Below are 27,175 nucleotides of genomic sequence, written 5' to 3'. Positions count from 1 at the left end.
GGGAGGCCAGTGTGACATGTGGTGCATGTCTGTGTGGCTGGTGGGGTGAAGGGAGAAAGACATGGTGCACATCATACTGGAACACAAGAGTCCTGGGAATAAGGGCTGCTCTGAGAGATGACGCGGGAGAGGAGATGAGAATGTAGGCTGCTAAATGACTTTGAATACAAGGGGCAAGACAGGATGCACAGGGACCTAAGAGGAGGCTTCTGGGGTCATCCAGGCAAGAGGTGGTGGAACTGGCTTAGGATAAGCAGAGGGGCAGGTATTGGAGAGGTCCAGGAATCTCATGGGGACCCAGGCTACCTGGGATCGTCATGGCAAAAAGCCTGAGTGTTCACCTTCATCTTTCCTGTCTTAGGTGCATTCTGATTGCAGGAAGCTACACCAAATTTCCCCACTTTTTCCTTGCACTCAAAACCCAGACAAGCCCAGTGGCCAGCAATGTCTGCTCCAGCTTGAACATGGAATCCGACAGTGTCCTCAGTTCCAGTTTAGGGCCTCTTCCCACCTAAGGTGCAAAGTCCGGTGGGGGTCCATGACATAGGCAGGGGTGCTGGGCTCTGGTGGGGTAGAGGTAGGATGGGAGTCCTTGGAAAACCCATAACCAGTGTGTGTGCTGAATGGACGTCTGTGGGGCTGGCAGATTATTTTACTCACAGGCATGGTGCCTCAAGATTGGTGGGCCAGTCCCTCTCCAGAGGGGATCTGCAGAGTCCCTGGCTGGGGTGCACAGGCTTCTATCTGCTCTTTTGGCATGGGGCTGGCTTCCCTTGCCCTAAGTGAGCTGGCAAGAATGCTGCAGGAATGCAGCATCCCTGTGTTTGGAGGAGGAGTGATAGAGGGAAGGGCTGGTACACCAAGGGTCTGTCCCAGGAGCCCAGCCATCACGCTGTGTGTCCTGCACTGGGTCTATCTAACATGTACTCTCACACTGGCTGCTCTCCAGAAGGACGGCAGAAATCGTGTGGATTCGCTGCATGGCTCTGCTCCCTGCTTTAAGTGATTCATGTTAGGTGTGATCTACAGGGATCGCCTTTTCTGATTTGGGATGTAAGAGTATCTGCAGCTCAGTGACTCTTCTCTGACCAGCTCTGATGTGACTCTTCCAGGCAGTTAGGTGGAATCTCCATTTTGGTTATTTTTATTCATGGGTTCACTAATCTTTTCTTCTGGCTTATTCTTTCTTTTCTGTTTGTTTTTTGAGACAGGGTTTTGCTCTGTAACTCAAACTGGCCTTGAACTCACTATGTACTCAAGGTTGGCCTTGAACTCACAGCAATCCTTCTGCCTGAACCTCCAGAGTGCTGGGATGACATGCATGTGCCACCACATACAGCTTTGGCCATATCCTTTCTCTAAAATTATACATATTTCTTAGGACGTGATTCTCAGATCTAGGACTTCTGTTTGGTTCTTCTTTACACTTTGCCCTTTCTTCTTTGATTCTCAAGATCTTTCTTTTATTATTATATCTTTGAGCATATTTATAATAAATATTTTTCAATGGTCTAGATTGTTTCAGTATCTGAGAAATCTTTTCCTCTCTCTTTAATCTTGCTTCTTTGCTCTTTATTTTCTTTCCAGTTACCCACAAAGACTTCACAAGGGGCCACATCTGCAGCCAATTTTAAATTATGATTCTGAGAAAGGTCTCAGGAAGTCACTAAGTTGCAAGGCTAGGCATGAACTTTCTTTTTTTTATTTAAGGAGAAAAGAAAAAAATGGAAAGGGTACAAGTTATACAGATTTACAGAAGAAAAAAATGAACAGTAGGAAATCACTAGTTAATGGATTACATATTGCCATCTTAAAAATAATTGTTCAAGTCACAAAATTAAAGCTTGTAGAGTGGACATTCCAACAATGATACTGCAAACAGTTCCTTTCAATGATCCAATAAAACTCTGTGATATCATTTTCTATCTTATACACTTAAATATACATGCAGTTATATAGTTTAGAGCACTTTCTTTTCCTCTCTTTTGTACAATGACTATTACACATTTTGGGTTTCATTGCTCCCACAGTTCTTACTGCTTTTTTGGAAGAGAGTAAAACCAACAGGACAGAATCGGTCAAGTCAAAAGGGTGGACATAATAGATAATATAAAAACATAATACAAGGTGATCAACAATGGTTACCATAATGCCTCCCGCTATCTCTAATAGAATTGCCTATATCATTAGTTATAGTACAATTGAACAAAATAGTAAAGAACAAAACCGACAAAACCAAAACATTGGAGACATTGTAGGTCTTCAAAAGTAGATAAAAGTCAACAAGAATGGGCATCATAATGAATCTCATTATCTTCACAGCTGATGCCTAAACTTTCGAACCTGATACTATCCAGCAAAACAGAATAGGGGAACATCAGTCAAAAACAAGATGGTGAGAGTAATGCAGGGCTTTAAATCAAGATAATGGAAAGTCAAAGTGGGTTACTATAATATATCCTGCTATTTTTATTTATTTTTCCCTTAATTAAAAGGATAAAAATAAAAAAGTAAATAATGGAGTGGAGATTGAGATAAAAGAGGGCATAACAGCCAAACAGCGCAGATCAAAACATAACCATTTAAGCAGAATAGTGTTTCACCACCAGATAATCCTAGCCTAAAAGTAGTTACCATATTGTTTCTTTCTTTGAAATCCTTGAGTACAACTTCGTATACTGTAGCATTAAGTATATCAAAACAATGTAAAACCATTCAAGAGAATGACAGCATTACAGAGTATTTAGAATCGACTAACAGAAAATGAACAATGGTTTCTGTATAATCTCCTTGTCTTTAAAAGGTTTTTGCTTATACTATCGTACATAATAAAATCCAATAAGATACAGCCTATTTAGACCATTGGAGACAGAAGAACAAAAGCTTGATGAGACTTCAAAACAAGATGATACTAAAGCAGTATTACCTATTAAGATGTCATTTTCTCCAAAATAGCTGTTCCTATCATCCAATCTTCTCTGCCTCATTTCTGTTGAGCTCTTTTTCTGTCAGTAGCTGTCAGTTTGTCTTCTTCATTTTGTTCTCTGCTCCATTCGTTGTGGCCTCTCTGCCATTATTTCTGGATTCTTTGTATTTTTCTTTTTTTAGAATATCCTGCAATACTCTCTGTAGAGTTGAATTGGTGGTTGCAAATTCCCCCAGTTCCTCTTTATCCTGGAAGCACCTTGTTTTTCCATCAATTTCCAGGGACAGTTGTGCAGGATATCTCAATCTTGGCTGGAGATTATTATCTTTCAAAGCTTGAAGTATTTCCCCCCACGCTCTTCGTGATTTGATGGTTTGTGCAGAGAAATCTGCTGTAATTCTGATGGGTGTTCCCTTGTAAGTGGTCTGTTTCTTGTCTCTGACAGCTTTTAATATTCTGTTCTTGTATTGAATTTCTGGAATTTTTATTATTATATGCCTGGGTGTTGCTCTGTTTGGGTTGTAGGTAGCTGGGGTCCTGTATGCCTCATACATCTGAGTATCTTTACCTTTTGCTAAATTAGGAAAATTCTCCTGGATTATTTCTGTGAGTAGCTTTTGTAGTTCACTTGTTTGTGTCCCTACTTCTCCTTTTATGTTCTTAATCCTTAAGTTATGGATCCTCTTATCATCTTCTTGTCTTTGTATTATTGCTGTTTGTTTCTTTGTTATTTTTAAGAAGTTTTTCATTTCATTCTCCCATATTACAAGTCTGCCCTCCAGTTCAGATAGTCTGTCCTTAGTTTCTTTCAAGCTGTTATGCCAGTCTTCGATAGACTTCTTAGTTTCTTGGTAGTCCCTTTGAATCTGCTTCACGTATTCTATGCTTTCTCTGTTTTCTCCATCAAACAATTCTCCCCTCTTTTTCTGTTCTTCCATTCCACCATCTGTTTTTTCTTGGGTGGTGCTTAGCATTTCTCTAACTATTCTGCATACTTCTAGCTTCAGGTCATTGATAACTTCTTTCCTGAACTGATCTATGAGGCTCTCTATATGGCGCTTTATGTCTACTGGTGCTGTGTCTGCTATTGCCTGTTTCTCAGAATTGGGGGCCGAGGAGCCTTTCTTGTTGCTGCCCCTTCCCAAGCTGCCTCTTCTTCTCTGTTCCTTATATATGCAAGCTTATATAAGAGGCCCAGCTTCTCTTCCAGTCAGCCACAGCCTGATCGAATTGCGCCAGTTAGGTGTTCCCGCTCACCGCTGTGCACCAGGGAGTTACAGACCAGGCGGCCTACGCGTCTCCCCTCCCAGCCACCGTCAGGCTCTGGGATCTGGGTTGGGACAGTCTACCAGGTCCGCCGGCAGTGTCACACAGGCCAGGCACTTTTCACCAATCCTGCCTGAGAGGGGGATGTGTGGCTGGAGTCGCCACCGTGCCCTGCTCCCGCAGGACTGCTCGGGCCCAGAAAGTCCTCTGCTGGAGTTAAACTGTGGTAGAGTGTCAGTTTCTCTCACTCACCTCACCACAAGTCAGTGCACGCCTCCCTGCCATTCGCAGATTGCCGTTCTCAGAGCTTCTGCGTGTGTCTCTCCTTGCCGAGCCACTGTAGAGGCAGCCAGCCGCCGCATGGCGGGAAACCCAAATCGCAGCTTACAATGGCGCAGGGTCCAGCCTCCACACCGAGGCTTTTCTGTTCCTGTTTTAGCACCAGGACTGCATTCCAAGTTGGTTTCTCTCAGCCCAGTTCGTTCCTGAGTCAGCAGAGCATATCTCCACCTGCTTATGTCTCCTTAAGTCGCACCATTCCTGGCTTTTGAGCCGAGTCTTTCAGAGAGCCTCCGGTAGTTGCTGTTATCTGTCCGCCATGTTCTCCTGGAACAATAGTTGTTCTTTCAATCAGGTAGAGCAAAATAAAATGAAATATAGAATATTATAGAACTTATCAGAACAGAATATTCAATACAGCAATACCATTAATCAGAATAAAGCAAAACAGTGGTAAAAATATTTGCCTTCAAAGAGATGGTAGAAGAAAATCCCCCTTATTTGCTAAATTGCATATGGTCAACTTCCCAAGAGATGCTCAGATCTCTGGTTTCCATTTGCTAATGGGGGGTGGGAGAGATGTGATCTTTGATTCTCAGCCCATGCACCAGTAGGCTTACTATCACTTAGCAGGGAGGTGAGCTGGTTGCTTGGTTTCCCAGTGCTCACTCTAAGTTCCAACTTGGTGCGGATCTCAGGAGACGCTGATGGTTCTTTCCCTGGGGCAGCCGCAGCCTGCTATACCACAGCTGCTTACCAGGGAGACAAGCTGGTTGTTTGGTTTCCTAGTGCCCTATGTTCCAACATGGCATGGATTTTAGGAGTCACTGGTGGTTCTCTCCCTGGGGTGGCTGCAGCTTTCTGAGCCATAGCCGCTTACCAGAGGGGCAAGCTGGTTGCTTGGTTTCCTACATCCAACATAGTGTGGATCTCAAGAGTTGCTAGTGGTTCTCCCCCTGGAGCGGCCTTAGCCAGTGATTTCTTTTGAAGTGCAAAAACTTTTCAATAATATGAGATCCCAGTTGTTGATTCTTAGAAGTATTTCCCATGTAGTTTGCATTTTGTTCATGAATTCTCTGCCTACCCCTATGTCTCCAAGATTTCTACCTATCTTGTCTTCCAGTAGACTTAGTGTTTCTGTTTTAATATTTAGGTTTTGATCCATTTAGACTTTAGGTTTGTGCATGATGATAGGCATGGATCTAGTTTCAATCTTCGGCATGTGGAAAGCCAATCTTCAACACCATTTATTAAAGAGGCTATCCTTCCAGTGAACATGTTTAGCCACTTTGTCAAATATCAGGTGGCTGAGTGTCTTTGTGCTTCCATCTTCTAATCTGTTCAATTGATCCTCAGTTCTATTTCTTTGCCAGTAACATGTTGATTTTATCACAGTAGCTTTGTAGTGTAGTTTCAAGTCAGGAATTGAGATGCCTCCTGCCTTGCCTTTGTTGCCTAGAATTGCCTTTGCTATTCTGGGTTTCTTCTGTTTCCAAATGAACTTTTGAAGTGTTTTCTCTTGATCTGTAAGATAGGTTAATGACATTTTGATTGGAATTGCATTAAATCTGTTTAACAGTTTTGGGAGTACATTTTCACAATGTTGGTTCTTCCTAGCTAAGAGCAAGGAATATCCTTCCATTTTCTAATTTCCTCTTCAATCTTATTTTTTAGCATAGCATAATTTTCATCACATAGGTCTTTTACATTCTAAGTTAAGCTGATTCCTAAATATTTCATTTTTTTAGGTGCTATTGTGAAGGGCGATATTTCCATAATTTCTCTCTTGGTGAGTTTTTTGCTTGTGTACAGGAATGTTATTGATTTTTGAGTGTTGACTTTGTATCCAGCTATACTGCTGAATTTGTTTATTACTTCTAGTAGTCTTTTAATGGAGTTTTTTAGATCTTCTATATACAGTATCATGTCATCTGCAAGTAGTGATAATTTAACTTCTTCCTTTCCTATCTTTATTCCTTTTATTTCTCTCTCTCTTGTCTGATTGCTCTGGCTAGTGTTTCCAGAACTACATTGAATAAGAGTGGTGATATGGACATCTTTGTCTTGTTCCTGATTTTACAGTCATATTCACCTTTTGGGTAAATATTTGGTCTTTCAATCCCAACAGTCTCAACTGTTCATAGTGTGAGTTTTAGGGTTCTACTGTGTGGCTGATGTTTGTCCAGTTGCCAGGTACCACAATGTAGAGTAGAGCCATTCTGAATCCTTCCTACATGGCCTGTTGGGTGAATCCTATGTTCTTTCTGGGCTAACTAGCCTGTAAGTATTGATGTAGACCAACCCTTAGCTCCTGTTGTTACTATGTCTTCAGATTGTTGCAAGTCACCAGCTCTCCCTGTCTATAGTGTTTGTGTCAGCTGAGGCCCTACTTTGTCACTGGGGGGTCTCATAATCTCTTTTAATTTTCTCCAAGTTGGCGGAGGCCTTATTGGCACACTCCTCAATCTGTCTGATGTTCTCCTTCTCTGTATGGAGAAGGTGATTACCCACTGTCTTGCCAGGTTCTTCAAGGTCTTACAGTTGGAGGGAGTTTCACTTTCACTCCTATTTTACCCACTGCAGACCTCTATTTTAGGGACTTACTCACCACACTCACTGGAGCCTGCTGAGGTCTTCTGTTTGGGTGAGGGGTTCCTGAGTCTCCCATCCAGCAAGCACTGTAATTCACTGTAGTCCAAGGTTCTGGGAGAAGGGGTTGGATCCAAAGATCCTCTGCAGTACTACGTCCAGGAGGTGGGTGGGTTCCCCAAGGGGCAGGCCCAGTGGTGGCAGTCAGAGGTGACTCAGGCCTGCCAGGCCAGCCCACGTGTTCCCACAGAGGGGCAGGCCCAGCGGTGGCAGTCCCAGGCGGCTAGGTCTTGCCGGAGCATTTCCTATAGTAGGGCTTTTAACATCCCATTTTTACAATAAGATAGATCAACTAAACAAAAAATCAATAGTTACATTTCAGAGCTGAACTGCACCTTTAAACATTGGACTAAATTTATAGAGTATTCTACTCATATAACAGAGCGTGTATTCTTTTCAACAAAACATGATACTTTTCCCAAAAAACATCATTCACAAGTCCACAAGCCTGCTTCAATAAATATAAAATAATACAAATTATTCTATGTGTACTATCAGACTACTTTGTAATGAAAATGGAAATCAACAATAGATGAAATCACAGAAAAGCTAAAGGTTCCTGGAAAATTAACAATATGTTTCTAAACAAACCCAATGAGTCACAAGGTAATCAAAGGAAAGTTAAAAATTTCTGTAAGTTAATAACAGTGATAGCACAAAAACTTGTTGAAATCTCTGGGCTACTATGAAAACACTTCTAAAAGTGCAGTCAATGCTCATAGCAGGGAAACAGAGCAAGCTTAAATAGACAAACTTAACAACAAATCTGAAGATACTTGAAAACAAAAACAAAGCAGAATGACAAGAAGGGAAATCAGTGAAACTGAGACTAAATGTAAAAAAAAAAAAAAGAATCAAAGAGCCAGTTCTTTGAAATAGATAAGCCCTTAGCCAGACTTATCAAAAGAAATCAAGAAAAGACTCACATCAATGCAGTTAGAAGAGAAAAAGGCAAAATCACAATAGACACCTTGAAGTCCCCAAGACAGTAACTACTTTGAAAAATTGTGGTTTAACAAACTGACAAATTTTGAAGAAATGCATAGATTCCTAAACTCAAAAAATTGCCAAAATTAACTCCAAAAGTCATAATTATGTTCTGTCTTTTTTATTTCTTATTATATATTTTAAAGAGATTAAGACAAAACAGGACATAACAGGGCAGATCAGAACAGAACAATGTAAGGAACACAATATTTCACCAGAAGACAACCCATAATTAACAGTGACTACCATAATGTCTCTTTCTTTGAAATAGTTGAGCATAAGTTCATATAGTACCAAACATAACCAAATAGTATAAAACCATTCAAGAGAATGAAAGTATTACAGGGCATTCAGAACCAAATAACAGAAAATGAACAATGATTACTCTATTATCTAATTTTCTATAGAAAATTTGTTTATATTATCACACATAATACAATCCAATAAGATACAACATGATAGAATCAATGGAAAAAGGAGAACAAAAGCATGGTAGGCATCAGAGTAAGATGATATTAAATCAGCACTGGCTATTATAATGACTTGTTTTCTTCAAAATAGCTGTTCATACCATCACAGATAATAAAATAAAACAAACCAGGATAAATTCATTCTAACTAATGAATGCAATCATTATAAGGCTTCAAAGCAATGTAATGGGGAACCGTGATTACCATAAAATCTTATATCCTATTACCATTTCTTACATTAGGGAGACTATACAGTATTTATACATGTGAGTTTGATTTATTTCACTTATGAGTATGGTCTTAAATTGCGCCCATTTATTTATAAATATCTCAATATGGTCATTCTTTATAGCCGAGTAGCACTCCATTGTGTAAAAATACCACAACCTTTTTATTCATTCCTAAGTGGATAGACACTTAGGTTGTTTCCAAGCTCTGGCTATTACAAATTGTGCTGCTACAAACATGGGTGCACATACATCACTGTGGTATGATGTTTTCAGTTCTTCTGGGAATATGCCTAGAAGTGGAATACTTGAGTCAAATGAGACTTCCAATCACAAATTCTTGAGGATTCTCCAGACTGACCTCCATAGAGGCTGCATCAGACTACACTCCCAGCAACAGTGCAGGAGAGTTCATTTTTCCCCACAGCCTCTCCAGCATTTGTGGTTGGTAGTTTTCTTGACCCTGGCCATTCTTTCTGGAGTGAGATGGAATCTTAGTGTGTTTTAATTTGCATTTCTCTAATGGCTAATGATGGTGAACATTTTTTCATATATTTATTTGCCATTTGTATTTCCTCCTCTGAGAACTGTGTATTCATTTCAGATGCCCATTTTTGGATTGGGTCTTTGAATTTTGGGGGTCTGATTTTTTTTAATTCTTTATATGCTTTAGAAAGAAGTCCTTTGTCTGAGGGACAGCTCACTAAGATTTTTTCCTAGTTTGTGGGATTTTTTTTCACTATGCTAGAGATTTCTTTTGACATGCAGAAACTTTTTAATAAGGTATTATCCCAGCTATTGATTCTGGGAAGTATTTCCCATGGGATTTGATTCCTGTTCGTGAATTCTCTGCCTACCCCTATGTCTTCAAGATTTTTTATCTACTTTGTCTTCCAACAGATATACTGTTTCTGTTTTAATATTCAGATCTTTGATCCATTTAGATTTTAGTTTATTACATGGTGATAGGCATGGGTCTAGTTTTAGTTTGCAGCATACGGAGAGCCAGTTTTTCCAGCACCATTTATTAAAGAGACTGTTGTTCTTCCAGTGAACATGTTTGGCCCCTTTTTCAAAGATAAGGTGGTTGAGTGTGTTGGTAGTTGTGGTTGTATCTTCTAATCTATTCCATTGATCTTCGGCTCTGTTTTGATTCCAATACCATGTTGATTTTATTACAGTAGCTTTGTAGTATAACTTCAGGTCAGGGATTGTGATGCCTCCTGCCTTGCCTTTGCTGCTTAGAATTGTCTTTGCTATTCTAGGTCTTTTCTGGTTCCATATGAATTTTAGGAGTGATTTCTCTAGATCTATGAGGTATGTTGATGGTATCTTCATTGGGATTGCATTGAATCTGTATAAGAGTTTTGGGAGAATGGCCATTTTCACAATATTTATTCTTCCTATCCATGAACAATAGGTGTCTTTCCATTTTCTGAGATCATCTTCAATTTCTTTATTCAGGACATTATAATTTTCCCTGTATAGATCTTTTACTTCTCTCATGAGATTAATTCCTAAGTTCTTAATTTTTTTGGATGCTAGTGTGAAGGGTGTGGCTTCTCTTATTTCTCTTTCTGTGATCTTGTTGTTAGTATATAGGAGGAATGGTATTGATTTTTGAGTATTGATTTTGTATCCAGCTACATTGCTGAATTTATTATATCTAGGAGTCTTTTAGTGGAGTTTTTGGGGTCTTCTATGCAGAGTATCATGTCATCTGCAAATAATGATAATTTAACTTCCTCTTTTCCTCTCTATACCCCTTTTATTTCTCTCTCTTGTCTAATTGCCCTGGCTAGTATTTCCAGTACTATATTGAATAGGAGTGGTGATAAGGGACAACCTTATCCTGTGCCTGATTTTAAGGTAAAGGCCTTCAGTTTTTGGCCATTTTGTATGATGTTGGCTGTTGGTTTTTCATATATGGCCTTGATCATATTGAGGTAAAGACCATCTATTCCAATTTTTCTGTAAGGTTCTTACCATGAACAAGTGTTGGACCTTATCAAGAGCTTTTTCTGCATCTATAGAAATGATTGTGTGATTGTTACTTTTGGCTTTATTGATAAGGTGGATTACATTTTTTGACTTACATATGTTGAATCATCCCTGCATGCCTGGGATGAGTCCCACTTGGTCCCACTTGGTCTTCCTGATGATTTGCTGCATCCTATTTGCCAATATTTTATTGAGGAGTTTTGCATCTGTGTTCATTAGGGAGATCGGTCTGTAGTTCTCTTTTGCATTTGAGTCTTTCTCAGGTTTTGGTACTAGAGTAATATTTGCTTCCAGGAATGACTTAGGAAGAAATGTTTCCCTTTTGATTTCATTGAAGAGTTTGAGGAGTATTGGCATTAAGTCTTCTTTGTATTTCTTGTAGAATTCCTCAGTGAATCCGTCTAGGCCTGGGCTCTTCTTTGTAGGTAAGGACTTAATTACATTTTCAATTTTGCTAATAGAAATTGGGTTATTCAGCAACTTTACATTTTCTTGACCCAGCTTTGGTTTTTTTCCCCCTATGTGTTTCTAAACTGTCTTTCAGTATTCTTTGCAGGGTTGACTTGGTGATCATGAAGTTAGTTCTTCAGCTCTTCTTTGTCATGGAAGTATTTTACTTCTCCATCCATTTTGAAGGACAGTTTTACAGGGTACATCAGTCTAAGGTGGGAATCATTTTCCTTTAGGATCTGAAATACTTCTCTCCTTGCTCTTCTTGAATTCATTGTTTGTGTTGAGAAGTCTGCTGTAATTTTGATAGGTTTTCCTTTATAGGTAATTGTCTTTTCTCTCCTACAGCTTTTAATACTGTATTTTTATGTTGGATTTCAGGGAAGGTGATTATTGTATGTCTGGGTGTAGTTTTATTTTGCTTATGGCTATTTGGAGTTCTATATGCTTCACTAATTCTAATGTCAGTTTCCATTCTCATGTTTGGGAAATTTTCACCTATTACTTCTGTAAATAGTCTCTTGATATCATTTGTGTTGTCCCCTTCTTTTTCATTTATCCCTATCAATCTTACGTTGTTTTTCTTTGCATCATCTGGCAGCTGTTGAATTGTTATTTCCTGATTCCTTGTTATTTCTAAGAGATCTTTCCTTTCTTGTTCACTAGCTGCAATCTTGTCTTCAAGCTCTGAAATTCTATCTTCACTTTCATTGAGGTGGTTTTGACAACTTTCAATGGAATTTTTGATTTCCTGTATATCTCTTTCAATCTGCTTTATGTATTCTGTTTGTTTCTTATATTGTTCATCCAGGGATTCTATCTTTTTTTTTGTTCCTCTAATATTTTAACTGTGTCTTCTTTAGATGTATTCAGCATTTCTTTCATTACTTTTATCATTTCTTCTTTTACCTGGGAGATTATTTCTAATTTAAGTTCCTTTAAAGCTTCTCAGAGTTGCTTCTTTATTTCAGTTACTATTACTTCAAGTATTTCAGGTTAATTTCATATATTTTCTTCTATATACATGGCTCCTAGGCTTTCTTGGAATGGGCTGGATGTTTGAGATTGCATTTTGGTCTTTCGTTCTGTCATTTTCCTGTATTTCTGTGTTTTAAGTTTTATTCCAAATCTTCCCCTGGGCATGTTGGAAATTGTCTCCTATGTGCTGGGCTCCTGGGACTCTTCTGGCAGTGCAGCTCCCTGGAGTGAAAGAAGGTCACTGGGTACAGCCCAGGCAGGTCTGAAACCTCTTATGGCAGCACAGCTCAGGATTTAAAGAAGGTCAGTGGGTGTGGCTCAGGCAGGCCTGAAACCTGCAGAGCCCAGTCTAGTTTGGCTGCAAGCTCCCAGAATTTAAAGAAGGTTCCATCTGTATATAATGGAGTACTACTTGGCTATAAAAATTAATGACACTTTTGAGAAATTTGTAGGAAAATGGATACACCTTAGCCATATAATGTATGAGATAAACCAGACACACAAGCTTAAATACCCTATGGTATGTCTCATTTGAGTGAGCTGGGGTACAAAGAAAGATAATAATAAAGTTGGATTGAAGGGGACATGGAGATGGATTTTGCAGTAGAAAAGTGTTCCAAGAAAAAAAGTGCAAGGAGGGTGGAAGAGGGGAAGGAGAAATAAGTAGAATAAGATAAGCCATGTATAGGAACCTAACAACCTCAAATAATGTAAACATTGTATCCTGTAACATGAGCTAAGATTGATAATACCAACAAGAACAAAATATAGGATAGGGGAATTGGAAGAGGAAGGGAGCGGGAAGAGGAGGAGGAGGATTTTAAAAACAAAAGAAACAAGCTGTAGTATATACATGTAGCCACTCCCTGAGAGTGGCTCCCTCCCTAAACTGCATGATCTGCAAATATGTGCTAGTAAAACCCAAAGCATTCTTTGTGCCATTTGTAGCTATTATATTATATTGTATTGTATTATGAGTTTTGATTTGTGTGAAATTTGGGTGGAAGGAAGAGGGTAGGAAAATTTAGACAATACAAACAGGTACAAAATATTTATGAAAGTACACATATGCTGGCTTATCATGCTGACTTAATATATTGGCCTCACAGACTAAAAATGTCACATTTTTTTACTTTAAAGAGAATAAAACCAAACAAAATAAAACAGAATAAAGCTGATAAAAACAAACCTGTGTAACACAAGACTTTAAGACAATATGAAATCAATAATGGTTACCATACTGCCTCTTGTCTTCAAAATAGCTGCCCATATCTTTAGATGTAGTAAAAATCAAACAAAACAGAACAGAATAGAGCCAGTAAAAATAAAACAATGAATGCAATAAAAGACTCCAAAACAAGCCAATCGTAAATCCAAGATGGCCAACATAATATATCTTGCTATCATTTTTAAAAAAATTTTATTTAAGGAGAAAAAGAAAAAAAAGCAGAGAAAGGGTACAAGTTATACAGATTTACAGAAAAAATAAACAGTAGGAAATCACTAGTTAATGGATTACATTTTGTCATCTTAGAAATAATTGTTTAAGTTACAAAATTAAAGCTTGTAAAGGGGACATTCCAACAGTGAGACTGCAAACAGTTCTGTTCAGTGATCCAACAAAACTCAGTAATATCATTATCTATCTTATACACTTAAATATACATGCAGTTATATCATTTAGAGCACTTTCTTTTCCTCTCTTTTGTACAATGACAATTACACATTTTGGGTTTTGTTGCTCCCACAGTTCTTATTACTTTTTTGGAAGAGAGTAGAACCAAAAGTGACATAATAGAACAGTCAGTCAAATCCAAGGGGTGGACGTAATAGATAATGTAAAAGCATAATACTAGGTGATCAACAATGGTTACCATAATGCTTCCCGCTATCTCTAATAGAATTGCCTATCTCATTAGTTATAATAAAATTTGAACAAAACAGTAAAGAAAAAAACCAACAAAACCAAAACATTGGAGACATTATAGATCTTCAAAAGTAGATAATAGTCAACCCTTGCTATCTTTTAAATAGCTTATCCTGCCATCAGATTGGACATAACCAAAGAAAATAAAAGAGAATAAAACACAACACAACAAAATAATGAAAATGATATGGTTGCCAGGTGGTTCTATTCTGTTCCTCCTCCTCTTCCCTCTTGCTTCCTCTCTCAACACCATACAATCTGCAGAGAAATGTGAAGGAGTAAATGCTGGGGAGGAAAGAGAGAGTAAGCTTAATCAACTTCAATGAAAATATCTTACTTTTGTGGATGTTACAGATTTCTGAAATAGTAATATTAGCATCCCAGGATGGCCTTCCTGGAAACATGCCTTGAGAAAACACTTAGCAAGACTGAGTAGAAATAGAAGTTGAGTTGCCTCTACTGGCTTTATGAAGGGATCTAGAGCTAAAAAGTTCCTTCCAAACCATCCACATTTTTATTTTTTTATTAACCCTTTGAGTAGATAAAATATTCACATGATAGAGAGGCAAAGATGTCTGTAAAGGGCATGCAGGGAATATTCATCCTTTAACCGTTGAGCATTAGCACTTCATGAACCTTCTCAAGAGTTAACCAATGATACCAGTTCCTTGAGTAAACTTCTGGAGATAGTGTATTTTTAAATAATACCACTCATATTTCTACTTTTTCCATTTAATAAAAGTAGCAAAATAGTATACAGGTTTTGCATTTGCTTTTTAAAATAATCATTTTATTTTGAATTAATTTTATACTCACAGAAAAGTTGCAAAAATAGTACAGAGAATATCCATATACATTTCACTGAGCTTCTTCTTACGCTGACATCTTACACAATATGTAGGACAACTCCCCATATCTGCTAAATTTTCCTCATACACTAATTAGACTTAACAGGGCTTATCAAAGAGAAGCAGCAAGGGGGCTTAGGGATGTGGGAAAATGTAATTAAATAAGGTCCAGAAAGAGGCATTTTGCATTTCCATTCCATCAAGTGTATTAAAAAACAAAGAGATATGTTAACGTTACTAATGAAGGTTTGTTTTTATATGAGTGTCTATATATTTCAATATGGAGCATGTTTTGCCCTGATTTTTACATTGCTGCTCACTCAAAAACTAAAAATAGAAGAGACTTCGCTTTTTAATTTTAATGGGAAAAATAACTCTTGGTGGATATTTAGATGAGAAAATACTTCGAAGTTCCAATTAGTTTTAGAAATTACTACAGACTATCCTTTCTTCCAGTGATACGTGTAGGAAAGAATATATTCTATCTGTTTGTCTGACGGACTATCTGTTCCTTCCAGTTATGTGTCTATCTACCTTTCTGTCTTCATCTTCCTTTTCATCATCACCATCATCATCATTGTCATCATCATCATTTACTCAGTCATGCACCGTATAACAGCATTTCAGTATGGCAGGCTGCAAACAAGATGGTGATCCCATAAAATTACAATGGAGCTGAAAATTCCTATCACCTAGTGATGTTTTTTTCTGGTGCAACACAATACTCACATTTTTATGATAATGCTGTTGTAAATGAATCTACTGCGTTGCCAATCATATAAAAGTGTAACACATATAGTTACAGGCATACCTTAGAGATACTGGGGTTGGGTTTCAGACAAAAGGAATAAAAGAAATATCAAAGAAAAGTGAATCACGTAAATTTTTGTTTTCCTGTTCATTAAAATTGCATGCTTACCCTATACTGTAGTCTATTAAATGTGCAATAGCATTGTCTAAAAAAATACATACCACAATTAAAGTATTTTATTCTAGAACATATGCCAGTCATCTGAGCCTTCAGTGAATTGTAATCATTTCATAGTGTTGATGGCTACTGACTGATCATGGATAATTGAGGAAGGGGTGCTGTGGCAGTTCTTAAACTAAGACAACAATGAAGTTTCCTGCATTGACTAATTTTCCTTTCATAAGAGGAAGCACATGATGTTGCTTGATAGTATTTTACCCACAGTAGAACTTTCAACATTGGAATCAAGGGTCTCAAACCTGGCTGCTGCTTTATTGACTAAATTTGTGTAATATTCTATCTCCTTCATTGTTATACCAACAATGTTCACAGTGTTATCATCAAAAGTAAGGTCCATCGAAAGACACTGCTTTCTTTCCTCACCCATAAGAAGCTACTCTTCATCTTCTAAAGTTTTTCCACAAGTATGCAACAATCCAGTCATGGGTATCTTCAGGCTCAACTTCTAATTCTAGTTCTTGGGCTGTTTCTGTCACATTTGGAGTTACTTCCTCCACTGAAGTATGAAACCCCTCAAAGGCATCCATGAGGGTTGGGATCAACTTCCTCTAAACTTCTGTTAGTGTTGGTATTTGTACGTCATCCCATGAATTATAAATGTCTTAATGGAATCTAGAATGATTAATCCTCTCTAGAATTTTTCTAATAGTTTTGGCTGAGGTCCATCAGAGGAATCACTATCTGTGGCAGTATACCCTTATTAAATGTATTTCTTAGGAAGAAGTCTTGAAAGTTGAAATTATTCCTTGATTCATGGGTTGTAATGTGGATACTATATTAATAGAAATGGAAAAAACATTAATCTCATTGCATTTATCAGTCAGGTCTCTCACATGACCAGGTACATTGTCAGTGAACAGTGATGTTATAAAGGGAATATAGTTTTCTGAGCAATACATTTGAACAGTAGACTTAGAGTCTTCAGTAAACCGTGTTGTAAAGTGATGTACTGTCATCCACACTTTGTTGTTTCATTTATAGAGCACAAGCAGGGGAGGTTGAGTACCATTCTTAAGGACACTTGGATTTCAGCGTGGTAAATGAGTTGGGTTCAAGTACTTTGAATCTCTAAAACCGTGTTTTCACTTCTTTCTAGCTATGAAAGCCCAGATGGTATCCCTTCTCACGGTAAGGCTGTTTCATCTACAGTGGGACTTTGCTGTTGGCAGTAGCCACCTCTATCAATTTTCTTAGCTATCTCTTTTGGATAACTCTCTGTAGCTTCTACATTAGGACGCACTGCTTTGCATTGAGCTTTTCTGTTTGGGAAGATAGCTCCCACTCCTAAACTCCATGAACCAACCTTTACCAGTGTCACACTTTTCTTCTCCCGCACCTTCTTACCTCCTTCAGCCCTCACAGAACTGAAGAGTCAAGTTCATGCTCTGGATTAGGCTTTGGTTTAGGGCAGCGTTGTTGCTGTCTTGATCTTCCATCAAGAGCCCTAAAACTTTCTCCATATCTGCAATAATGCTGTTTTGCTTTCTTATCATTTATACGTTCATGGAAAATAGCACTTCAAATTTCCTTCCGTAACTTTTCCTTTGCATTCACAAATTGGTTCTTAGATGCAAGAGGCCAAGATTTTGGTTTCCCCTGCTATTGAGTTGCCATTCTCACTAAATTAAAGAGAGGAAAACAAAACAAAACAAAGAAGTAAAAAGGTACAAGTAATACAGAAGTTCAAGAAAAAATATACAGTAAGAAATCACTAGTTAATAGATTACATATTGTCATCTTAGAAACAGTTGTCCAAATTACAAAATTAAAGCATACAAAGTGGACATTCATACAGTGAGATTGCAGACAGTTCTGTTCAATGATCCAACAAAAACTCAGTAATATGGTTTTCTACCCTCACACTTAAATATACATGCAGTTACATCCTTTATATCACTTTCTTTTCCTCTCTTTTTTACAATAACAATTACACTTTTTGGGTTTTATTACTCCCACAGTTCTTATAACTTTTTTTTTGAAGAGAAAAAAATCTAAATGTGACAAAGCAAAACAGAGTCAGTTAGAACAGAAGGATAGATATAGTATATGATGCAAAAATAGAATTATCAGGTGATCAACAATACCATTATACCTCTTGCTATCTTAAAAAGAGTTGCCTATATCATCAGGTATAGTAGAATTGAACAAAACAGTACAGAACAAAACCAATAAAACCTACATTGGAGACCTTACAGGACTTCAAAAGAAGATAATAGTCAAACCATAATGGGCATCATAATCCTATTGCCTTCAAAGTGGTGGCCAATACCCTCAAACTTGATACTATCAAACAAAACAGAATATAGTAAATTCAGTCAGAACAAGATGGGGAGAGCATTACAGGGGTTCAAATCAGGCTTTAATTTGAAGAGAGAGATGTACATCTCTTCTTTTCTCTTGAACATGTTACTAGGGTTATTACTGGGCCTCGTTTCAGTATTGTTGATTCTCAGGGAAAGTGGAGGCTCATAGAGAGGGAGAAAGACAGGGACTGGTTAGTGGATCAGGTAAAGCAATGTTTAAGTTTTTTAAAAAAAAATTTATTTAAGGAGGAAAAAAATAGAAAAAGGGTACAAGTTATACAGAATTTCAGAAAAAAATAAACAGTAGGAAATCACTAGTTAATTACGTATTGTCATCTTAGAAATAGTTGTTGAAGTTACAAAATTAAAGCATATAGAGGGGACTTTCAAACAGTGAGACTGCAAACAGTTTTGTTCAATGATCCAACAAAACTCAGTAATATGGTTATCTATCTTATACACTTAAATATATATGCAGTTATATCTTTTAGGGAACTTTCTTTTCCTTTCTTTTGTACAATGACAATTACAGATTTTGGGTTTTATTGCTCCCACAGTTCTTATTACTTTTTTTTTTTTGAAGAAAGTAAAACCAAATGTGACATACCAGGACAGAGTCAGTCAAATCAAAAGGATGGACATAATACATAATGTAAAAACAAAATACTAGACAATCAACAATGGTTACCATAATGCCTCTTGTTATCTTAAAAAGAATTGCCTATATCATCAGTTATAATAAAACAAAATTGAACAAAACAGTAAAGAATAAGACCAATAAAACCAAAACATTAGAGACATTAGAGGACTTCAAAAGAAGATAATAGTCAACCAGAATGGGCGTCACAATGAATCTTATTGTCTTCATAGTTGTTGCCTATACTTTCAAACTTGGTACTATCAAGCATAACAGAATAGAGAAAATCAGTCAAAACAAGATGGTGAGAGCAATACAGAGTTTCAAATCAAGTTAATAGGAAATCAAAGTGGGTTACTATAATATATCCTGCTATTTTTAAATTTATTTTTTTCCTTAATTAAAAGGATAAAATGAAAAAGTAGATAATAAAAAGGAGATTGAGATAAAAAAGAGGGCATAACAACAAAACGGCGCAGGTCAAAACATAGCCATTTAAGCAAAATAGTGTATCACCACAAAATAATCTCGACATAATAGTAGTTACCATAGTGTCTCTTCCCTTAAAATCTTTGGTATAACTTCGTATACTGTAGCATCAAACATATCAAGACATTGTAAAACTGTTCAAGAGAATGACAGTATTACAGGGTATTTAGAATCAACTAACAGAAAATGAACAATGGTTTCTGTATAATCTCCTTGTCTATAGAAGTTTTTGTTTATATTATAACATATAATAAAATCCAGTAAGATACAACATGTTACAACCGATGGAGACAGAAGGACAAAAGCTTGATGGGACTTCAAAACAAGAGGATATTAAATCAGCACTACCTATTATGATGTCTTGTTTTCTCCAAAATGGCTGTTCCTACCATCCAACCTTCTCTGCTTCATTTCTGTTGAGCTCTTTTTCTGTCATTAGTTGTCAGTTTGTCCTCTTCATTTCACTTTCTGCTCCATTCATTGTGGCCTCTCTGCCACGGTTTCTGGAATCTTTGTATTTTTCATTTTTAGAATATCCTGTAGTAATCTCTGTAGAGTTGAATTGGAGGTTGCAAATTCCACTAGTTCCTCTTTATCCTGGAAGCACCTTGTTTTTCCATCAATTTCTAGGGACAGTTGTGCAGGATATATCAATCTTGGCTGGAGGTTATTATCTTTCAAAGCTTGAATTATTTCCCCACACACTCTTCATGATTTGATGGTTTGTGAAGTCTGCTGTAATTCTGATGGGTATTCCCTTGTACATGATCTGTTTCTTGTCTTTGATGGCTTTTAATATTCTGTTCTTATATTGTATTTCTGGAATTTTGATTATTATATGCCTGGGTGTAGCTCTGTTTGGGTTGTAGGTGGCTGGGGTCCTGTATGCCTCATACATCTGAGTATCTTTACCTTTTGCTAAATTAGGGAAATTCTCCTGGATTATTTCTGTGAATAGCTTTTGTAGTCCATTTGTTTGTGTCCCTACTTCTTCTTTTATGTTCTTAATTCTTAAGTTATAGATCCTCTTATCATCTTCTAGCCTTTGTATTATTGCTGTTTTTTTGTTATTTTTAAGAAGTTTTTCATTTCAAGCTCCCACATTATGAATCTGCCCTCCAGTTCAGATAATCTATCCTTAGCTTCTTTCAAGCTGTTATGGCAGCTTTCGATAGAGTTTTTAGTTTCCTGGTAATCTCTTTGAATCTGCTTCACATATTCTATGTTTTCTCTATTTTCTCCATCAAACAATTTTCCCCTTTTTTTCTGTTCTTCCATTCCATCATCTGTTTTTTCTTGGGTGGTGCTTAGTATTTCTCTAACTATTCTACTTATTTCTTGCTTTATTTCATTAAATACTTCATTTTTGAACTCGTCTATGAGGCTCCAGAGATACCGCTTTATGTCTATAGGTGCTGTGTCTGATATTGCATGTTTTCTGTCTTCATTCTCTTTTGCATTTACCTTTCCTGGATCAGTGTTCTCAGGACTGGGGACTGAAGACCCTTTCTTATTGCTCCCTTTTCCCATACTCTTTGTTCCTTCCATACAAGCATATGTAGGAGGTCCAGTTTTTTTTTTTTCTCTTTGTCTGTTACAGTTTGTTTGAATCCGCCGGCTAGGTGTTCCCACCCACTGCAGTGTACTAGGGAGACACAGACCTGGGCAGCCTCTGCTGGGCCCGCCCCTCCAGGTCAACCTACTGAATGTTTCACTGCTAGGGTGCACCGCCAGGTGCAGGGACCTGGTTTGGTCTAGCCTACTGGATCTTAGTCCATGGTGTCACCAGGCCAAGCACTCCCCACCACTCCCGCTTGAGAGGGGAATATGCGACTAAAGTCACTGCAGGGCCCTGTTCCGGCTAGTCTGCTCGTTCCCAGAATGTCCTCTGTTGGAGCCTCCTACTCTATGAAAGGGTCCCCATTTGTCTCACTCACTGCAGTCAATGCAGGGCTCCCTGCCAGTCCTGCTATCAACGCTGTTTGGTTCACCATTTGGTTCACCAATTCCAGCTCTCAGAGCTTTTGCAAGTCTCTCTCCCTGCCGTGCAGATTGGGATGCATTATTGGCAGCAGGAAATTCAAATCACGGCTTCCAGTGGTGTGGGATCCAGCTTCTGCACTGAGATTTTATCTGTTCCTGTTATAGCATCAGGATTGCATTTCCAGTTGGTTTCTCTCAGCTTAGTTCATTCCTGGGTCGGCAGTGTACATCTCCCCTCACGTAGGACTCCTAACACGGCACCGCTCCTGGATTCTAAACTAGTAATCTCAGAGAGCCTCTGTGACTGCTGTTATTTGTCCGCCATGTTCTCCTGGAACTTGCAATGCTTAAGTTTAATGTCTTATACGGGGATAGTTCATGATGCCCCAAAGCAATTATAATGGTAACTTCTAAGGTCACTGATCAAAGCTCACCATAACAGATATAATAGTATTGAAAATGTCTGAAATATTTGCAGGACTGTCAAAGCATCACACAGAGGGAGGAAGTAAACACATTCTTTTAGAGAAACAGAAACAGACTTGGTGGATTCTGGGCTGCCACTCACTTTCAATCTATATAAACAGAATGTTTTTAAGCTCAGCAAGGTGACATTCTATAAAATGAGAGACACCCACAATAGCAAAGATAGGATTTAGTTAAGGCTCAAAGGCAAGTGCCAAGAGAAATATCTCAAATAGAAATGCAGAGGAAGGAGTAAGAAATTCAAACTGGAAGAATGAAAAAACCTACCCAGGAGTAATCATACAGGAATGGTTGAAGTGTGAGGCCATTAAGACCTGAACCTTAGTGGTGGTGGTAGGGATGGAAGCCATGAAGAAAGAATAGATGTGAAAAGAAAATGTGTTATCAGAAAGTCACCAAGTCTTAGTGACTAACTGGTGGCTAAAGCATAATCTGGGAAGAATAAAATACATTGCATGTTTTCAACCCAAGTGACTGAAACTTTTTGTATTAATGGCAAATGGAAATTAGAAGAAACACTGCCAGGTGGAAGTGATATGGCATGGGTGGTTTTTGCTGTATTTGTTGCATGTGGTGTGACAGTCCTATTTATTGTCTGACAGAAGGCAGCACTGGCGATGTCTGTCTCCATTGCTGTGCTGTTTCTGGGTGTACCAGTGGTTTTCACATTTGGCCTTGTATTGACCAGAGTCCAGAAGGGAAGATAACTTTTCATAAACAGTAACTGGGTATCCACAGCCTGTAGCATCCACATGTACGACATATATGAGATAGCATAGGTGTGTAGTAGGCTATCTCACCTGGGTTTTCACAGTGGTGAAATTGCCTAAGAATGCATTTTGTGGAACATATCTCCATCTTTAAAGAGCGTATAGCAGTACCACACTTTCACCAGTTGTAGGTGGGATCAAAGTCAAGCATTGTAAAGAAAGATTAGGCACAGTTGTGTACAGTAGTGTACTGTCCTTGGTATTTGTATTCTAAGTATTCTTAGTTCCTGTGTCTTAAACGTTCTTACAAGAAACAATCCTCCCACTCTTCCTGAACTGTCAGCACCCCTCCCAGACCCTGTTTTACTGCCTGGATGCCTACAAAGCCACTCATTCCCTCTGTAACTCTGGTTGGTTAACACCTCCAGCTCCATCTCAGCAGAAGTATCCTTACCTCTCTGAGTCCTGCTTTACTCAGCTAGCATCTAGCACAGTGCCTGAAATATAGTAGATGTTTATCTAGTTTTCAAGTAACTGGAAGTGAGTGTGCTCTAATGTCTTATTCTCTCTGCAGACTGCATTCCTCCTGAGAAGGGCTTAGTCCAACACAGCTCTGTGGGCCACATCATATTGCTCAACTCTGAGCAGCCTCATCTCTATACTTTGCTATAAATAAATCTCTGGGGACATTTAGTTTCCATTCTCACCAGTAGATATTTAATTTATTTATCTTAGTCCCGTTTTTGGTGATAAGGAATTCTGCCGCTAACATTATTATACCCATATCTCCAACCATTTTTGAAAATATTATATCCTCAGGATACATACCTAGAATTAGCTTGATTAAAATATATGAACAGTTTCCCCTTCTCTTTCTCTTTTGTAATATTGGGGATCAAATCCTGAACTTCACAATGAGACACATCTCCAGTTCTTTTTATTTTTTATTTTGAGACAGGTTCTTACTTAGTTGCCCAGGTTGGGCTTGAGTTGTGACCCTCCTGCCTCAGGCTCTCTCTCTCTCCCTCCTTCCTCTTCCTTGTACTCTTTCCTTTATTCCCCTTTCCTACTTTCTTTCTCTCTGATATATATATATATATATATATATATATATATATATAAACTGATTTCAACTTCTACACATAGCATCACAGTGAAGCCTTTCTTCACCCCAGTAAACAGTCAATTAAATTTGGGGGAATTATTTTCATGCCTTCTAAATTCTGAGACTTTAGTTTGAATTGGTTGGAAGTATACTCTCATTCTGTTTTTTTTTTCTCTGTCTGTGTGTGTTCTGCTTATTTAAAAAATCTATTTCAGTGAGCAGATATGCTACTCTCATGCAATTATTTATTCTTTTATACTTTTCTTATTCAGTGTCACTTGATTCTTTTTTCTGAAAAGCAATATAATGTTTTCCTAAACCATAGACAATTTCCTTAAAGGATTTTCTTTTGGCATGGATTAAATTGAACTGTCATCTAGTTCACTGATCCAACGGGGGTGATAATACATTTTGAACAAATAATTTAGGAGGATTTCTCCTGACAAAACAAAAAGTGCTTTTAAAATGAAACCTATACTAACAGTAATAGTTAAGAAAAATGCTATCGCTTATGCTGTGATACCATATGTTACAAATAATTGCTTTATTTTAATATCTTATTTTACAATAGTATGATGCAGTTGAAGGTATTGACTAAGAGAATAAGTGTTTTTTTATAGAACATAGTCACCAAATGGACGATTAAGAATTCACTTCCGGGCTGGGGATTTTGCTTAGCGGCATAAGCGCCTGCCTTGCAAGCACACAGTTGTGAGTTTGATCCCTGGTACTGATAAAAACGGAAAAAGACAAAAAAAAAAAAAAAAAAAAAAAAAAAAAAAAGGAATTCACTCCCAACTGGCTAGTGCACGAATAATGCCCAAATGGCTAGTGCACGAATAATGAAAACTGGAGTTTGAATGTAGTAATATTTTATATTAACTAAGCATACGTGAAAGGTGGAGACTCTATTGGTTCAAGGGAGGAGGGACTATCTCAAGCGCATGCCAGCTACAAGCAGAGGGGACTGGGGACAATTCTTGCTGCTTGGACCACAGGTTGGTCTTAATGTCAGAAGCCTCAGGTGAAAAGCTCTTGTTTCTTCAGGTGTGTAAGAGGGTCAAGAGCTACTGAGATAGAATTTTCTTGGTGGATTCTGAATGGTTTTTCCTTGATCTCTCAGCACAGTGGTGATCTCTGAACCTAGCAAGGATCCAGATTCCCTGTCATTATGATGCTTCATCGATCCTCCCCAGGTGTAACCACATGCACAGGAGAGGTCCTGAACTGCTGCCACCTGTGTGGTGAGTCCTGTAGTCAACCTGGATTGCCTTTATGGTGCTGCCTCATTGGCCAATGCCTTTCTGTTCTGGGCACACATCTGGCCCTTCCCCGGGAACCCACTGTGTCGGGAGGAAAAGTGGATTTCTCTCCTTGGAGAGATGGCATTTGGCTTTGTTGAACAACAGTAGCTTAAATCAATGCAAATTTGTTTTTTCCACATAAGATTATACATATTTATATGTATTATATGTTCATAGTTCACATTCGTTTTGTGGCATCATTCTTAACCTATAGTTTTTATTTCATAGTTGCTTGTATCTTTCCATTAGGTCCACAGTTCAGGCAGAAAAAAGGCAGAAGAGGAAATGTTGACATCAACAGACTTCCACTTACATATATTTAAGAAGAACTTTTTCAAATGGCAGTATTTGGTTTCCATAGAATATGAAAAATTTAGTAAATATTTTAATTGCCTCTATAAAATAGCAGTTGGTCTAGAGAACTACACTGAATGCTAAACTTCTTTTTTTAAATTTTATTTTGAAAGTAGTAAAATACAACAGAACAAGACAGAATAAAGCCAACTAAGATTGTACAATGAAACTGGTACAGAACTTCACAGCAGGTTACCGGGATAACAGTAATAGGTATCACAGTATATTTTGTTATCTTTATAATAGTTGTTCTTTCAATCACGTATATCAAAATAAAATGAAACACAGAACATTATAGAACTTATCAAAACAGAATATTGAATAGAGCAGTACCATTAATCAGAATAGAGCAAAACAGTAATAAAAATATTTGCCTTCAAAGAGATGGTAGAAGGAAATCTTCCTTATTTGCTATGGTCAACCTCCCAGGAGATGCTCAGATTTCTGATTCCCATTTACTAATGGGGTGGAGACAGAAGAAGCAGGGTAGGGGAAGTGGGATATTTGACTCTAGGCTGTGCACCAGTAGGTTCACTACTGCTTAGCAGGGAGGCAGGCTGGTTGCTTGGTTTCCCCGCTTCGTAAGTTCTAACATGGTATGGATCTCAGAAGACACTGGTGGTTCTCCCCCCTGGAAGGGCCACAGTCTGCTACATTGAAGCCACTTAACAAGGAGGGGAGCCTCTTACTTGGTTTCCCAGTGTCCTAAGTTCTAACATGCTGTGGATCTCAGGAGCCACTGGTGGTTCTCCCCAAGGAAGGGCCACAGTCTGCCACACCGCTGCCGCTTACCAGGGAGGGCTAAACTTTCCTATTCAATTTGGCAAGCTTTTCCCTGAAATTCTGGCCAAAATTATGGTAGACCTTTGGCTGTAATTTTAGAAATAACTCTTTTGGTTAGCTTTGATATTTCTGTGTTATTTTTTTGTTTTCTTGATCTATTTGTGAAAAAGCATATTGAAGTCTCCTCTATGACTGTGGTGTTTATTTGATCTTTTATGTCTAGAGGTGTTTCCTTTATGAATTTGGGTGCACCAGTATTTGACCTTCTTTGCTTCTTTTCATCAATTTTGGCTTGTTATTCACCTCAAGAGTAAAATTGCTACCCTTGCTTGCTTTAGGGATCTGGTACTTAGAATATTGTTCTCCAGCCTTTGATTTGTACTCTGTGGATCGCTTTTTGGATTTAATGTGTCTCTTGTATGCAGCAAACTATTAAATTTTGCTTTCTGACCCATTCTGCCAGTCTGTCATTTAATTGTGGAGTTCAGATCATTTATATTGAGAGCTGTCATTGAAAGATAGGGACAGAAGGAATAATACTTTGCCATAAAGAAACATAAATTTCAGTCAATTGTAGGAAAAGGGATATACCATGAGAACATAAGGTTAAATGAAGTAAATCAGACATGTAAACCTAAATACTGCAAACCTCAGCTGTATGAGAAACCCAAAGTATAAACAATTTAAAGAGCAAAGAAAAAGATAGTAAAAAATAGGGTGATAGATCTTTGATAAATGGTAAGGAGATCTTGAGATGGAGTGAAGGGGAAAGAGAGGGGAAAGAAAGGGAATAAAAAGAAGTAAGATATATTATATGTTAGATATATTATATGTTACATGCACCTACTCGCTACAGTGTAATCAGTATGTACTATAAGCATGTACTAATAAAAAATAAAAAAGAAAAAATAGCTCTCTGGTTTGAAATAGTTTTAGATTCACACGAACATATAAGAGTAGAATATAGTTTTAGTGTAGCATTTATCCACATCCCTCAAATGATATCTTATAAGCACATGTTA

General features: G+C 37.8%; 1 long non-coding RNA gene across 1 annotated transcript in view; it reads left to right on the top strand.

Moving 5' to 3' along the window:
• The window catches only part of LOC134478016 (uncharacterized), a 38,337-nt gene extending 12,978 nt beyond the window's left edge, over positions 1-25,359 (top strand). Inside the window, exons 3-4 of the long non-coding RNA XR_010050358.1 lie at positions 24,836-24,956; positions 25,266-25,359. This is a non-coding gene — a long non-coding RNA (uncharacterized LOC134478016). The remainder of the gene's footprint in view (positions 1-24,835; positions 24,957-25,265) is intronic.
• Positions 25,360-27,175: the final 1,816 nt, after the last annotated feature.

Source organism: Cavia porcellus, unplaced genomic scaffold, assembly GCF_034190915.1.
Source record: "Cavia porcellus strain 051 isolate PalLab524CR breed Dunkin Hartley unplaced genomic scaffold, mCavPor4.1 scaffold_11, whole genome shotgun sequence".
Taxonomy (NCBI): Eukaryota; Metazoa; Chordata; class Mammalia; order Rodentia; family Caviidae; genus Cavia; species Cavia porcellus.
This window is presented reverse-complemented; position numbering and strand designations above follow the sequence as displayed.